This window comes from Hermetia illucens, chromosome 3, assembly GCF_905115235.1.
Source record: "Hermetia illucens chromosome 3, iHerIll2.2.curated.20191125, whole genome shotgun sequence".
In the NCBI taxonomy this organism is placed as follows: Eukaryota; Metazoa; Arthropoda; class Insecta; order Diptera; family Stratiomyidae; genus Hermetia; species Hermetia illucens.
Genome location: NC_051851.1, coordinates 36,254,907 through 36,272,686, shown reverse-complemented (window position 1 = coordinate 36,272,686; position 17,780 = coordinate 36,254,907). Strand labels below are relative to the sequence as shown.

The window sequence follows — 17,780 nt, the reverse complement described above, 5'->3', positions numbered from 1 at the left end:
TCCTTATGTATTCCTCGGAGACTTGGGTTCTTAGCAAGAAAAATTGCGAACTCTTGGCCACGTTCGGGAGAAGAATCCTCCGAAGAATTTTTGACCCCCTACATGAGGATGGATGATTCCGTAGCCTACATAACGGTGAGCGGTACCATAACCGTCATGATGTGCATAAAATCCGGCTCAATAGGTTACGGTGGGCGGGTCACTTAATCCGCATGGATGAGAATTATCCAGCCCGGAAAGTCTATACGGGCAATATCTATGGTAGAAAAAGAAGGGGAGGCAGATCCGGCCTGAGATGGAGCTATGGTGAAGGTCAGGACGCCAGACAGCTTTCAGGGATATCGAATTGGTGGACCTAAGTGCAAAACCGGGATATCTGGAGTTCTTTATTAAGGCAGGCCTAGGCCGGATACCGGTTGTTGCGCCGTTGATGATGATGATAGTGCTCTGAGCTCGAATTACGACACCACCTACCATCCTCTCTGACAATCAGGTGGGAGCGAATACTGAAGCAATTCACAACACAGCCCTCCAGAACATCTATAAGAGGGAAATGGATGCCACAATGACCGCAGCTAGATGTCCTGGAAATGATCAACGAATGATTTTCACAACCACATGAAGAGCGTTATCATTGATACGGCCGCAAACTTACTTGGCCCCAGCCGAAAGTACAGTCGGGACGGCTGGTTTGGCGATGAATGTAAGCTAGCAATGGAACGGAAGAAGGTCGCATTCCGGGTAATGTTGCAGAGACGAGCAGGGACATATCACCAACTCCGTCGAGCGGAGAAGCGACTTCAGAGGCGGAAAAAGGAAACCCTGGAGAACCAACAAGTCTGTGAACTAGAAAAGTACAGGGATAAACCGAACCAGGCGCGGAAGTTTTACCAACAAGTCAGCAGGATGAAGCCTTATACACCTCGATGCTCAGCCTGCCGAAACAAAGAGGGAAATCTGATTTCCGAAAGAATGGGCATATTGAAGCGATGGGCTGTGTATTTTGATGAGCTGCTAAACAACCAAAATATCGGCGAGTTGGAGGTCCCGCCAACTGAAGACGACAGACAAATGCCACCACCAAGTATGGAAGAAAGAGTCCGTGCAATTCATTGGCTTAAAAGCCATAAGTCGCCAGGAGCCGATGATACAACCGAATTGGTTAAATATGGAGGCGACCAATGACACCAACCGGTTCATCAACTTATGCTCAAGGTGTGGGACAGCGAATCAATGCCTAACGATTGGCAACGGGACATTATCTGTCTCATACATAAAAAGGGGGATATCACGCTGTGCAGTAATTATAGAGGTTGCTGAGTAACATCTATAAGGTATTCTCCGCCATCTTGCTAGGCCGGATAGCACCATACGCTCAGAACAGCATTGCCCTACACCAAAGAGGCTTCACTCCAGGTAAATCGACAACCGATCAGATTTTCTCTGTGCGGCAAGCGATGGAAAAACTATTGGAATATGGACATCAGTTGCACCATCTTTTCATCGACTTTAAAGCCGCCTATGACAACGTAGGGTAAAACTGTACTCGGCCTTGAGAGATTTCGGTATCCCAACGAAATTCGAAAGACTAACTAGGCTGACCATGACCATGACGCGAGGCCAGATAAAAGCAGCAGGATCACTCTGAATACTATTCGACATCCTACGACCTATCATGCGTCCTCTTTAACCTGTCCCTGGAAAAACTGATCCGTAATGCTGAGGTAAATGCAAGGGGTATGATGCTCGTTAACTCCAGTCAACTACTGGCTTATGCTGACGATATCGACATCCTGGAAAGTACGACCCGAGACGTACAAACTGCCTTCATCCAGATCGAGCAGGCGGTGATCGGCGCGAGATCTTGGGCTGCACATAAATGAAGGCAAAGCAAAATATACGGTGGCAACGTCAGCACGAAAAACCAACCAACCAACAACATCAAACCGCACTGATCAAACGGGAAGAATAAAGATAGAAGACAACAACTTTGAGACCACTGAAAATGTCTCCTATCTAGGGTCGAAAAACACAACCGATAACGGCGGTGATGATGAAATCCGCGCACAGTTGTGATGGTGTTTGTCTTCAATCCGACCCTACCAGTTTCTCCTTCCAAATCCAGACTTTTTCGCCAAGGTTAATGACCCAGTAAGAAAGCAAAAAGATGCCGTCATAGTCTATTAAACTCCTCCGTGAAAGAGAAGATGAAGAACGTCACCGATAACAAAATGCAACTTTACGGACTTCGCTTTTGACCTCAAATTTCTTTGAGATTTTACCTCGGTGAAGCATGTGATATTTTGTGCCACCATATGTCGCTCTGAATGTCCCTCCTACGTAAAGTACTCCCTGCTCACGCTATCAAAACCTTTCTCGAAATCGATGAAGAAAAAGTGGAGCGGAGATTTAAACTCCGTGCACTATTCTAAAACGATTCGTAGGGCGTTGATATGATCAATGTAAGAAGATCCGGAGTGGAGCTTTCGAGATGTTCTTTGATGAAAAATTATTTTAGTAATAATCTTTGCGACATTAGGGAGCTTATCCCTCCAAACGTCATACTTAAAATGAGTATATCTTCTTTGGAATCTTAACGATCATCCCCTTCGTCCCGTTTCGGAAAAAGGTGTCGGATTCTCAAAATTTTCGTACGAGTGGAAGTACCAGATTTGCAGTAACTACAGGTAGAACGATAAATTTTGCGAAGAGACCGTCAAGCCTTAATGGTCAAAATGATTTCTCTTCTGCTAGGGTGACTAACCATTTCATCCGCAAGAATAGGAACTCTATCGAATGTGACATGGTTGAAAACCGTAGTGAAGTTTTTTTTTCTGCCTATTTAGCTGCTCTTCATCGTGGATGAAGAGTCTACCGTTAACATATTTCACACACAAGTGGTCGATGTTGAACTTGGGAGGGTGCAGCTTTCCAAACCAGTGGCGGACGCAACACGCAAGCGAACCTAAGCGCCCATTAGATGTTAATCCCTTTCAAGACCTCTTGCTACGTACAACTACTAAATCTACTGTTCATTGCAGTTGCCGTCCCCACATACTCGAGGAGGGCGATCAGACCAGAGTTTGCAAGGGACTCATCTGAAGTGGCTCTTGCCACGATGCCTCACCGGAGGTTATCTGGTACCATGGGAGCCGGTATGGCACTCTGAAAGCATGTGCTCTGAGAGAATTCTTGCGCTCCCGGCCCGGTTTTTTGGGGTTGGCTCCCTTGTGGAAGTTTCACGGGGGTTGTGGTTATGGTGCCTACATCGCGGGCAGAGCTCCATGGAACTCAAACGTGGAGTTGCACTGTACTTCTCGGGTGGTGCTCAGAGGTGGCGGCGAGGAAGATGGCACGGCAACCCTATCGGCCAAACCAAAACCAAGTGGCCGAGGAGAACCTCCATAGTAGTGGCGCCGGGAGACGCTGTAATCACTTTGGTTTGCCGGCCGTGATTCAGTAGGCGAATGCTCCAAAGGCCTAATCAGGGCGATCAGACCCGAGTCTGCACGGGGACTCATCTGAAGTGACAAATTGGTCAGGAAACCTTACCAGGGGTATACTGGTACCATGGGAACCGGGAAAGCCCCTGGACTCACATACTTCGGGTGAACTCCTGTTGTATGTGGGGACAGCTCGGTTATTTGCGGTTGGCCCTCGTAGTGGGAGTTTCATGGTGGTTGTGGTTGTGCTCAAGCGAGAAGAGACCTTCGGGCCTCGACGTGGTGTTGCGTATAAACACGGGTGCCGTACTCCATAGTTCGGTAGAGATTTAGGTAATTCTTCCATCCACCAGTATGAATGCTAAGCCATGCACTTGGTATAGACTGGTACCGTTGTTGCTTGTCTCAGAGGGGCTCTGATTGTGGTCACAAAATCAATCCATGTCTGAAGAGGACCGTAGGATTAAGTCTCACGACAGGTGCCTACGTAAAACACCATGGGCTTCATTGTTCTTCTCGGGTGCCGTACCCTTTAGTTGCGCATAGGTGTTTGATGATGCATCCACTGGTATAGTATGAACTCTGGAGCTCTGCTTGTGGTCTCCAATCAATTCGTGTCCGGAGAGGATTGTGTGATTATGCCTACACGCTAGATACACACGTTAACTCACTAGGACCTTCATGTTGACCGCCGTATATTGAGGATTTGAAGCCTAAATAACCTTATCGCAGGGTTTGTGCTCGAACAGTGTGCCTCTAATAGCAAGACAGTAGATATTCCTGAAATCCACAAACCTCTCACCATTACACCACAGCCGCCAAGATCGTGTTTCCCCATCATATGTCAGAGCAACGTCTTGTCGAAGCCCACCTTGGCATTCAGATAACCATCTGATCAAATAGCACTCTCTCTCCTCTGAACTGCGTATGATTGCTAAGAGAAAGCACTCTTCGAAACTATATCGGAATAATGGTCCCTAACTTGGACCGAAATGTTGCCGTTAGAAGTCTGTCAGAAAACGGCTCCCAAGTCAAGAAACCGCACCTTGTGGTAGTCGTCAGAAACAATTGAATACCGGATTCGGGTCTTCTACCACTCATCTTTATAGAGTATAAAAGCGCATTGCCGCAAGAATCCCACCACATTATTTCGCTTAGGACCAGAATGCCGAACTTACATCGCTGGGGAAATGGGCATTCTGACGCCCCTCGATGCCGTTGTCGAGAAGCGTGCGCATATTCCAGAAACGAATCGTAATTCGTTTTGAATAGTCAAAGATCGTATTCATGAGGTCAGTTCGTACCCAGATTTAGAGTTTCAAAATTCCGAGGATATTAGTCCCTTTTAGATACCTCTTACGACAAGCAGGCAAGACTTTAAGTGTATTCTTAAACTCCATATCACAGGTCATACTTCACTACCAATACTTCAAACTTCATCAGCTATTCTTTAGTCATAAAACCTGCCAAACCTCCCAAGGTCAATCAACTGTTTGCGAAAAGCTTTACTTTCACTTTCAAAAGATAGTTGAAAGGTATCATAAAATTTCCAAAGTTTTAGTTATCAATATGGAAAACTCCAAGTTAGAGTTTCGTTTTGGATGAGATCTATTCTTCCTGGTTGCTCCATCGAAAATTCATAAAACTGATGACAAAAAATCGGAAGGAAAGTATACATTATTATAAAAATACAATAATGGGGCTATTCATCGTATAACATGCGAACATTTGTATGTTTGACCAGAGAAAGTCCTGCCGATTGTCGAGAACGACGCCTTTGAAAATGTCACACAATAGCCTAGCCAATAGCTTACTATCGGCTCTGCCCTTTTGGACCGTTCAAAAGACGATTTAGGATTATGTTTGTTTAGATGTAGGAAAGCATTTGGACAAAGCATTGGAACGAATACCTACAACCACGCAATGTCATGCAACATTCTCTATAAATTCAATCCTAGTGTGAAGTATGAATGGACGACGAAATTGAAACTGAAAAAAGCAATTATTTGGATGAATCGCTCCATGGAACATCCTTTAATGTATGAACTTTTTGTCATTGTAATATTAAGCTCAAGGGTATACGGGCAGTCCTGGAACGCTGATAAAACTCTTTTTACAGAGAATAGGCAGGAATGGGCGCAAATACGGATGCACATTTCAGGTGTATCGCCTGTTGAATAAAATTCCTCTTTGTTGAGATAAGTGACAGAAACAACAATAAATAAGACAAAGAGAATTTGAATAAAAACAAATTGAGAACCGAAAATTGGAAGACTTCGATAAGAACGGTTTTTGTTTCTAATATATCGTCACTATATGTACACATATGCAGTTTAGATGAATAAACTGAGACCAACCCCTGTCATCAGAGACGAGCTACTAGAGATCTGTGGTAGAATGGGAGACAATAAAGCGCCAGGCCTGGACGAATTACCGAATAAGGCCCTAACCTTGCCGTGAAATCTAGACCGGACATGTTGGCTGAGTTGTTCGAAGCGTGCATGTCCAAAGGATATTTCCAGCGGCATGGAAGCGGACGAAGCTCCTCTTACAGACCCATATGTCTTTTGGACACTGTGGGGAGCATATTAGAGCGGGTAGTCTATAATAGATTACTCCCAGTTGTTAATAGTCGGCTTTTCAACTCGGCAGTATGGATCCCGTAAAGGCAGATCAACCATTCATGCCATCAGATTGGTTACTGGCTTGGCCGAAGATGCAATTGACGGGAAGGGTAGTACAAGCAAATATTACGAGATAGTAACCCCGTAAGTAAAAAATGTACTCAATTTAGCCAATCGGAATCTAATACGGAAATCCCTAGCGAAGGTTGGTTTTCCCGCCTACCTCGCTGCTATCGTCGATAGTTATTTAGCTGAAACGAGGCTCTGTCATGACACCGAAGACGGATGCCAGAAGTACGTTCTTTCCGCGGGTGTACCGCAGGGCTCCGTATTGGACCCACTACTGCAAAACATCATGTACAACGATGTACTTAATCGTCCCCTTATGCACGAAGCCACGGTGGTGGAGCGAGACAACCAGCGCTGTTAAAGTTAGCTAGAGGGCTTTGGTCTGATACTTGCGGAGGAAAAACGGAAACGGTCCTCATCACTAAGCGCCGATGGAGAAATGACGCCTGTATTAGAATCCGCAATCACATCCATCAAATACTTGGGGGTGATGATAGACAGGAAGCTCATTTATAAGCAACACGTGCAGTATGTTTACGACAAATCATCCACTGTAAGTATGGGCCTGGCAAGGAATCTGCCGAACGTGTGAGGGCCACGATATACTTCAAGGTTGCTAATAGCCAGGGTGGTGACCTCAATCACCTTCTATGCGATCCCAGTTTGAAGGAAGCGTTGCGGATGTCACTTAACGCTAACGAACAGAGTGCAGTCTCAGATGATGCAGCATTTGTCATCTCGGGAACGATGCAGATTGATATCTTGGCAGATGAGATGGGAAGCATACACAATGTGAAGTCTATCTCCCCTTTATCGCAGACGAAGAACGCTGAAAGGGAGAGATCCATAAATAGATGACAAGAGCGTTGGGAACGCTCGGGAAAGAACCAATGGACACACGGGCTCATTCCTGCCATCAGGGACGACATGTCGAGATTGATTATTATCTCACCCAGTTTCTCACGGGGCACGGAGGATATCGCCAATACCTGTACAATTTTAAACTGGATAACTCACCCGACTGTCCACATTGCGATGGAGTCCCAGAGGACCCAGAGCATGTATACTTCCATTGCCTGAGATTTGTAGAAGAATGGAGGAATCTAGAATCTAAAGGACACTCTAGGACAGGCGCTGATATCACAAAATCTGGTGCGGAAAAGTGACCTAGCTAGAGTGAGCTGACTCCGCCCCGTGATGTAATACCTTATGTGGTTCCGCTGGGCCGGGCAGGAAAAGACGGTTACCGTTTAAGTGGGTAACAATCCCATACATTGGTGTGCCCAGACCAGTGTGTGAAATTTTCACTTCCTCAACAAATAAAACCACACAGACAGCAAATTGATTTCAATAAGGTTTTGTTTCACACAAAACCTTAAAAATGAAGTTTATTAAAATATCAAACGTTTCAGGATCGCTCAGGACCTACTTGAGCAGACCTACGAATCTGAAATAGAAATTGCTACCATAAGAGAATCTTGAAGAAACCATCACGACCGGTGGAGCACCGATGCGGGAATACAACGGATCATGAGTCAGTCAGTCAGCGAGTGTGTGTATGTGTCCGCCCGAAAATAAACGGTATTTACCATATGTGTACAACTGCTACCTCCTCCCCCTTCCATATTGCGTGAATATGAAAATATACTACCCAAACATGTTTCGACGCAAGAAATTACGTCCCAAGTATTTGCTGGCGATTTTAATGCGTGGCCCTTTGAACGGGAGTAGAAAGAATTACGTAAAGCGCGGATGTCTACTAGAGGCTTTTGCGCAGTTGAATATAATTCAGGACAACAAAGGTGCTAGAAGTATCTTTCGGGAACAGAGGTCTGTCTTAATCGTAGACCTGACGTTCATCAGTCTTGCATTGACGCATGTCCTGGCACCACCAAAGATTACACCCACAACGATCAACAAGCAATTATCTTCAAACATATCAGAAAAGCAGCATACTCAAAGCCGGAAAGGATATCAACCAGATCTTCAAGAACACTGCATGAGCATATCATCACACTTCTAGGCAAGACCAACCGATTAAAGTTAGCTAAAGTATGTGACGCATGTCCATGCTTAAGAGATGCACTTCGGCAGTAGAAGACTCAACTACTGGTGAATCTATGAATCTATCTATGAACGTGGTTGCTAGAGAAAACATTCCGTATAGAATAGAAACAATATAAGTTGGTGCTGAAGCCTACGGCTGGCAAACCTCTAGCTAGGCAACCCTATGTTTCGCTCTCTCACTAGCTGGGTAATCTATAATACGTTGTTCACAGTTTTGAGAATCAAGTAGACCCTTTCAGATCAGCAGTATGGGTTTCGTAAAGCCAGATCAACCATTGATGGCATCAAATTGATTACTAGCTTGGCCAAGAACGCGATTCACGGAAAGACTAGTACCAGCATTTATTACATGTTGGTGACCATTGGAGAGAAATGCGTTTAATTCAGCCAGTTGAAGCTTAATATGAAAGTCTCTGACAGCGATTAGTGCTTCCACCTATTTCACAATAAATGTCAACGATTACGGACACTAAGAATGTGGTGTCTCGGCGGATGTCCCGCAGGGCTCCATACAGGTTACTTCACCCGATCGTCTAAACTGCGATGGAGTCCTAGATGACCTTCTTTCACCGTCCAAGATTTGTGAAGAAAGAAACAATCTAATGGAAAGTCTGGGTGATATGTTGATACCGAAAAATCCTATGCACAGATCGCTACCATGTTAGACCGATCGGGATTCAATCAAACTGTGGCAAACTGTGAAAGGGTTGTGGAGCCCATGTATAAAAGAAAAGTGGCCAAGCTGTTGAAGGTTCCGCGGGTTAAGGGAGAGATCGGGGTGGTTTTAGTGGCCAAAAATCTCACCCACCGGCGTTTCCAGGCCAGTATCTTTAGAAGATTTTAATCCAGTTATCAAAAAGGCGAACATATAGACAAACAATGAACCGATTTTAACAAGGCTTTGTTTTGCACAAAACCTTAAAAATCAAAAGAAGAACTATCTTAAATTCATCCCTTGAAGAGCAAAATTGCAGTAATATTGAGCATAATAGTCACATTGAGCACAATTCTGGAAAGTTTAGTGGAAAGCCGACAATATTTACAGTTGAAGTAGTGTAAAGTGGTATAAACTTCGGAAACAAATTAGCATAGTAATTTTGACGGACACTACAAGGGAATCATAAGTATTCGCCATGCACTAAGGATCAAGATTCCCGGACAAACCACATATTCACAACGATCGAGATGTAGCTAGGAGTTATGAACAACAAGATATTGGACCTGAAGTCCAATCCTGAGAGTTTTGAGTAACTATTAGTCCATCACTTCTAACAATACTGCCAAGCCCCAAGATGGTTGCTGACTCTGTACTACTACGCCCACCCTCTATTTGGACCATGACTTTTAAAAAAGAAGCCGGAGCTGCATATTATTTCTGATCTGATAAAACATTGTGTGTTTGCAGACATGATTCCCATCGGTAATTTGGCGAACTAGGACCAACGTCCTTATGATTCAATATAAGCTACCGCCGAATGCATTTAATCAATGCGTACTCCATTTAAGGACGTCAAAATGAATGAGATATTTCAGAAAAAGGACGTTGAGCACACCGAAATTATTCTGGACGTTCTGCATTATCCAACATCACCACAGTGAAGTTCGTGACGCAATTTGTGAACAGACTCTGAGACTATCGAATATATCTTAATCGTTTTGGACATAACGATTCACCTTATTATCATACATGGAAAATAACAATGGAGAACATGGTGTACATTTTTAAAATCAGTTCAATGTCTATCTGTCTGTCCACCTGTTTGTCTATCTGTCTGTCGGACGCACTTCTCTCATAAACGGCTATACCGATTGACCCGAAATTTGATGGGAAGGTGGGAACTATGAATGCAGTAAAGTGCATCGTTCTACGTTGAGTTTAAGGGGGTCCTCATATACGCAAAAAGGGCATGTCAATTTTTTTTTCATCGAATATAATCATATTGGGTATCAAATGTATTGTCTCGATTAGTACTCGTAGTCGAAGTGAGTCTTAGTTTTGGCATTTGTTGGAAAGAAAGGGAATACAAGGGGTTGAAAGTAATGGTTTTTTGAACCGACCATTGCCAGAAACTATACAATCGAAAAATTTGAAAAAAAACACTCACTTCTATACGGTGTCCAAGCTTCAGAAAACTAATATCCATATTTACTCAAATTAAGTTAATAAAGTTAATAATTCTTAAAAAGCAATTCAAGCCGGGAAGCATAATGACTCGGTAAGAGGAACAGTTTCAGCATTTTGAAGGACTAGGTCACTCATTGTAGTTAACTAACTTTGTCCACAAAGAGAAGGAAATCTAGAGAAAATTAGCTACCGATAAAAAATGACAGCGAAGGGAAGGGATACTCCAGATATTAAAAAGTGGTTGCTAAAATGGGAGGAGAAGAAAGGTTTGTTTATTACTCGGCCACACGGCCAGAAATAGTGAAAATTTTAGACCCAGGGAATGAAAGCCTACCCACTTCAAAAATTTGAGGTCGAAAAGCCAAAAAATCATTTAATTGCGGGAGAGTACAAAACAAAACTGGAAAAATAATTAGGATTTATAGATGACACCTGGTATGACCTAAAAGGCGAAACAATAGCAGAAGAAGTGGTTGAATATTTTTCCAGGCGCTGGAAAAAGGATTGCTTTGATGAAGAATGCCCGGAAGCGTTTCACAAAAAAAAACGAGGCATACTGGCAACATATAGGACGAAACACGAGGATGAAGGGAGAAAATTACGAAAATTTCCTATGAGCAACTAATAAAATATTAGGGGGAAAGAAGTGAAGACTTTCGCCGAAGAATTGATGACAACATCGCGAGCAACAACACAAGCCAAGCTTACAAAGTAGTAGAGAACCAGAGGCGTGGATATCAATCCAAAACCACGTTTTGCAAAACTAAAAATGGAGCAATCATCGGGGATAAAAGTGAATCATGTGAAACATGGACGTCTTAATTCAAAGAAATCGTCAAACCCTTACCCACAACCAAATACCACAAATACCCAGAACTCACAAGAATAATGGTCGATCATAATTGGACCATTGAACCTGATGACATCCCCGCTGATCAAAGCAGACGATCAGTGAACTATGGAAGGTATCAATTTGGTTCTCTCCATCTGGAACCCCGAACGGATTCCATGAGAGTGGTCGGAAAGTGTGGTATGTCCTAGGCGACAAGTTGACATTTGACAATTACAGGGGCATCCCATTACTTTTTATGTTCCATAAAATCTTATGAAAATTCTAGAATGAATAAATCGACTATACGCTGTATACGCTGATAAGATAATTGGTGAATACCAAAGAGGCTTTCAAAACTGGAAGATCGACAAGTGACCAGCTATTTAAGAAAAAAACAGGTGTTGGAAAAATGTTGGAAACAGCGATGTACATCGGATATTCGTAGAAGGCATATGACAACATTGAACGAAACCTACTGCACAAGATGATGCTTGACTTGGGAATTCCAGGAAAACTGGTAAGCGTTACTAAAATGGCAATGTCCCACATAACAACGCAGGTAAGAATCAATAATAACCTGAGAGATGCGTTTAAGACAAATGCCTGATTAAAGCAAGGAGATAAGCTGACATCTCTACTAGCCAGTTTGGCACTGGAGAGTTACCTGTTGCCTAAGAACATTGCTCTCTATGAAGAGGCACACTGGTTACAAGTCCTACAAATCTTCAATTTAACAAAATCAGTGGATTCCCGATAATTCGGACATCGATTATCCTTATTTACAGTTAATTCATACAAATTTGCTAGTTCCCAGGGTTAACTTTCTTTATTTTGCACTCCCGTTAATTTGTACTCCAAATATTTCGTACCAAATCGTCAGTGCCATCACCATACGAATTATCGGGATTCCACTCTATACTTAGGTGTACAACTCTGCCATGCTATTAACATAGCATGCTATTTTAGGCAACGTACTCTGTACTATCCTTAGTAAAACAGAAATAAAATGCCAAGATAAGGGAAAGAAATAAACAGAGTATAGTTGGAGTTATTCCACTATGGCAAATCCTACCTGATCTCCCTTGCTGACAAGTCCCGTGACAGGCCGACCAAGAAAATGCATCCAATGTCGTTAGAAAAAAGATGGTCGGATTGAGTCACAACCCTCTAAGAAATGCTAGGGCGTCCACCTCAGTCGACGCGGCAAGACCTGGTCACAATTCGCGCCGACGAGAATTCACTTGGCAAGATTGGTTTGAACATCGAAGTCAATGGTAAACGACTAAAAGACCGGGCAAAACAAAGGTTTTTGGCCCCCTACATGAGGATGGACGATATGAGCGATACTATGACCGTCCGGTTGTGGATAAAATCCGGCCCAATAGGTTACGGTGGGCGGGTCACTTAATCCGTATGGATAAGGATGATCCCACCCGGAAAGTCTATAAGGGCAATATCAATGGTAGAAAAAGAAGACGAGGCAGACCCTGCCTAAGATGGAGCGATGGCGTAGGTCAGGACGCCAGACAGCTTTTAGGGATATCCAATTGGTGGACTTCGACGCAAAACCGGGATGTCTGGAGTTCCTTATTAAGGCAGGCCTAGACCGGATACCGGTTGTTGCGCCGTTGATGATGATGAAAACAACGGTGGCTTGATACGCTGGATGGGGATTTAAAAGTCTCGAGATTGCACCCAGATCAGGCATTCGATAGAGTCAAATGGCGAAACCGATCACGACGAGCCGACCCCGCTTGTGAACGGGAGAAAGGCTAAAGGAAAAGAAGAAGACTTAGGTGTACAACTGACTTAAAATGGAAGTGAATGACGGAGGACGAAATAAAACGTCAAATTAAGCTCACAAACGGTCCCGCCGATTTTAAAAGTTAGTTGCATATACATGGAAGCAAAGTAGCCTACAAAATGGTAATAAAGCCTGGGCTATACTATGGATGTGAAACGTGAACCCTAATACAAATTTCCGAAAAACTGGTCAATACATTCAAGAGAAGGGTCCCTGAGGAGAATAATAGGAACTAAAAGGGAGGACAACCACTGGCGAATCAGATGCAACTATGAATTGTACCAAATATTTGACGACCCCGAAGTTTCCAGGAAAGAACAAGATATTGCAAAAAAAAAGATACAAACAATGGTATGTCATTCATATGGACCAAGAATGCTTCAGGAATCCGGCATTATATCTCTAGCTATGCTTGCAATAACTCTGCAATGGAAAAGGTACAGGCTGACCCAAATTGTCGAAATCTGCCCCCAATATCTATGGTAGAAAAAAAAGACGAGGCAGACCCTGCCTCAGATGGAACGATTGCATAGGTCAGGACGCCAGATAGCTTTCAAGGATATCGAATTGGTGGACCACGGCGCAAAACAGGGGTGTCTGGAATTCATACCAAGGATACCGGTTGTTGCGAAGTGATGGTGATAATGAATCTGCGTATTCATTAACAGTATAATGTCTACCGCTTCCATGACCTACCAAGGATTTCCGTTATTTTCCTGGCCTATTCGATGTCACCTAAAAACACTTCCAAATGGTACGCCGCACCCGTAAAAACTCAATTTGACATTGATTTTTTCCTAACTTTCTACTTTCTATGCGCTATATTTGTATTCACTCTTTGGATTTAATTACTAGTATACTTAATTAAATTTTAATATATTACTTCTCGCTTGATGTTGTTATTATGCTATTGCTATCATCAGAACAGTTGGATTATAGTTTCAACGTTTCAAACGAAAATTATTTTTATGTGAATGAACAACAACAACCACTAATCTCGCTAGAGGACTAACTGTTCAGATCAGAAAACAGGGAGAGGCACTATTACGAATTCAATAAAATAAAAGAAGGAGATAAAAAAAAATTAAATTAAAAACCAGAATTAGGTCCTTGACTGACTAACCTTTACTTTCATACCTTTTAACTGTTGTTCCTCATATTTTTAAAAGTTCCCTATCCTTCAGGGTGCAGTTTTCAGGACATTTTAAATAATTTTTGAGAAGGGAAAGGGTTACAGATTCTTCTTTTCTTTAAAACAATTAAAAATATTTGGGGTAAGAATATGCCCATTAGATCCATTTAAATTTTAATGTTTGGTCATAACCAGGATTATTTATGGTCAGTTTACAGAGCTTAAAAATTACCACATAAAATTGACTGGCGCTGGCACTTATAATAAAAGTAATACAAGAAAAGGAAATTAAGTGTCAAGAGGCATCTTGGCTTCGAAATTGCTTAAGACTATGGTCACGTCACCCATAAAATTCATGAAATAAGTTTTCAAAACCATTAAAACCTGCAATAAAAAAAAATCAATCAAAACACAGTTGAAACAATTGAACATCCAATCTCATCCCGAGGTATTTGTCAGAGAGTCCTGTTATGAGTCCATTTTGCAATGACCCCGGCTGACTGCCAAGTAAATGGGATTTTATGACGAAAGGTTGACTTTGCTACTTTATTTTACGACAACAGGAGCAACATTACTGCCGCACGTATATGCCGTTCACGAATATATTCCATCGTTAAACCTGTCCTCCTTTGAACCCTAAATTATCTTACGTCCTCGTCATCTCGTCGACAGCAGAGGAGATATTGCAAATAATCCGTCGAAATCCGTGCGTCCAAGCATATCCACTTTTATTTTTATTGTCGCTCTTTTTGAAATTAACGCCAAACTTTTATTAACACGGTAACATATCTAATACGAGTATATCGCCTATTTAATAGGGTTCAGCCTTCTTAATCCTGTTATATTGCGGTAATCGAATGGGGATAAATCACAAAACACCTTTTCACACTCAGTCAAGCACTTAATTAGAAGCGAAGAAGACTCCTCCCGCTGACACAATCAGGCCGTCTCGACAAACCAGCAAAATTTTATTCCAAAAGGATAATAATAAAAAAGGACGAAAACCAACTAAGGATCGACAACAGAAAGCAAATAGAGTGAACAAAACTGCATACTTATGGGCACCGTTAATCACCCTCACTTGGAATAATATCACTCTATCGCCACTGCCAATGCCACAAGAAGCCGTGTCACCACCACCCACTAGGGAACATCACTACCCTTAAGGCAAAAAAACATAACACACACACAACACTTAGGGGACAGTTGCTGAGGACCTCTTTCAACCCGTTGGGTCCTACAGAAAACCCGTTGAATATGTCCCGGAATCGCGTCAAAACGAAACAAAGGTCATGATGCGACTAAGTCCTGGACTAGGCAAACTAGACAATCCTCGAGCTTTTCAGTATGAATTCGCCGCAAAAGCGCCTTTCACAAGGACGAAGGGGAAGTCGCAAGGACTCAAAGGATGCAAACTATTGGAGCTTTTTTCAGACGGGGCGAAAAACACCATACGTGGTGGAATGTTCGTCACTCAGTCAAACCGTTAAATTGATGAACGTCGGCTTTTCCAAAGGAATAAAATAAGTTTAATATGAGAATTTGAAAGAAGTGAGGAAAGTAGGGTCACAGTAATGGATCCTATTCTCGGAACAAGTGTCCACGAATGAATAATTCATTGATTCAATTGGAGTGTTACTTATGCTTCATCGGAATGTGCAAATGATTGCTGAAGTACATAAGGAAGGAATCGATTGGTTGGGACCGGGTTCAGAGCAATGAACGCAACCATGCACGTGACCGTTGCTCTGGCATAATCAAGTTTTCCTCGCGAATGGTAGTCGTAGCTGATATTTATTTGCTCTTTGTTCCGGGTGTGTTGTTCAAGGAAAGGAAAGACATTAACTGTCTCCACTTACACTCTGGAGAAGGATTCGAAGTGGTGGAAAGGAACTAAGATGTTAACCTTCCCTGTGGTATGTTAGCACGTAATACAATAGTATGCGGTATCGCTCAGTAGAGCGTATGTGAAAATGCTAGAAAAGGGGTTGAGACTTCTCCAAGTTAAATGTTGAAATAGACATTGAGTTTTATGCATTGTTCCTATAACGAATCCTTTTCTCCCGACTCGGAATGGTATGTTATAGAGGATTTTCAGACACCGCTTGACTTCACGTTGTCTATTCAAGGATGTTATCTGGTACTGCAAAATACTATGGATAAGTGTCAAATCCTTTTCAAGAGAAAATAACAATCTTCAGAGAGCGGTGCCAATGTTGGCAGATTCTCCTTACCCTCCTTATGAGTTGAATAGTCAGGATCTTAATTGACCCTGATTTGTTGTGTTATGGTGAAGTATGCTGGATGAAGCCCAATACGTCGCAGCAATGTTTCAATTGGCTAGAATTATTGCTATATAGTTAGCTAATTCCCTTGATGTCTGAGGTTATAAAGCTGGTTGGAAGCGATGAAGTCAAATTGTCTATGTCAGGAATGTCCAGTAATCCTAGAATTCAATGCTGTAAAGTTTTAAGCTAATGCAACACTAATTCTTGCCGATGTTGGCTGGATTGGTCATATCCCTAGGTAGAAGGACTACCGCATCAATATAGAGGTTTTGTCAGTATCTGCATTGTATCACTAGTGGCAGTGGCGCTCTCGAGATCCTTTTTGACTAAAGCCATTTTTCATCGACATATATGCATAGGAATTCAAAGCTCCTTATAGATGGGCTACATGTATTCTGAAGTTGGTTAGTCTTGCACGGTGTATACTTTGCTAGGAACTATTACCTGACAACTCGAAGTAGTCTAAATGCTTAGAACTTCGGAAAAGCGGTAATCGTGGAAAATAAACTCCAACATAATAACGGATAACTTAGGAGTAAAACCGCCCCAGATTAACGTCGATATCGAATTAAGGCACATTAAAAATACCAACAACAACTCTACCTTGTTGTAAAAACCGTTCCATGTTCAACGGTCAGACTTCAATTCAACTTCAGTTCATGTCTACTTATCGGACCCCAGAACGAATTGGCCCAAATGCTTGACTCCATGAGAAACTAGGTTCGATAAAAATATCATGTCCTCTAGACGATGCAGAAAAGGAACCCAATTGCCAAGAAAAATCAGTATCACTGGTAAAATCTGTAATGAATCTTGATGCACGGGTGGTAGGTCTACTTTAATTATTTTTTAAGGGTCGGACCGCTTTGATAAGATGATTGCCCCGCAAGATGATGGAATTACAATTTGAATGTCGGTTGACTCTCTAGCCCAAGTCTCCTGGTGGGTATGTTTCCCATTTGTTTAGTACAGCCCTGAGTGTACGTTAGTGATTGAGTATTCTAGACCCTCTCCTCCAAACAGTCCTGACAGCGGTATATTGTTTCGTAGCAATTCCATAACCTCGATAGCTTGATAACTTACACTCTTTGGTCTCCCTCCAATCTAATGTCATTCCGAAAAATCAGTTCTCCCAAACGACTTCAAGCTGCTCGGGAGTCAATCAATTATTATAGCCACTGGAAGGTTCGGGTAGCTATGATAAGTTTTCCTCCTCCTCCCAGTAAAAGGAGCTCTGAACTCTAATAGAATTGCTAGAGGATCAGCCAAGTTTAGTAATGTTGTAAAGAAGAGACACTTCCAAATGTTTTCAAACCAACTCCCCCTGTCTATAAAAATCCTTTCTACGTTGTAGTAGCGAAGTATCAGAGAGAAATTAGGAAAATATTGCTAATGC

General features: G+C 42.5%; 1 protein-coding gene across 3 annotated transcripts in view; it reads right to left on the bottom strand.

Moving 5' to 3' along the window:
- Nucleotides 1-15,379, bottom strand: part of LOC119650787 (ankyrin repeat and fibronectin type-III domain-containing protein 1) — a 320,628-nt gene extending 305,249 nt beyond the window's left edge. For all 3 annotated transcript variants that reach the window (XM_038053902.1, XM_038053903.1, XM_038053904.1), the window contains exon 1: nucleotides 15,152-15,379. The gene's annotated coding sequence lies outside the window, so the exon portion shown is untranslated. The remainder of the gene's footprint in view (nucleotides 1-15,151) is intronic.
- Nucleotides 15,380-17,780: the final 2,401 nt, after the last annotated feature.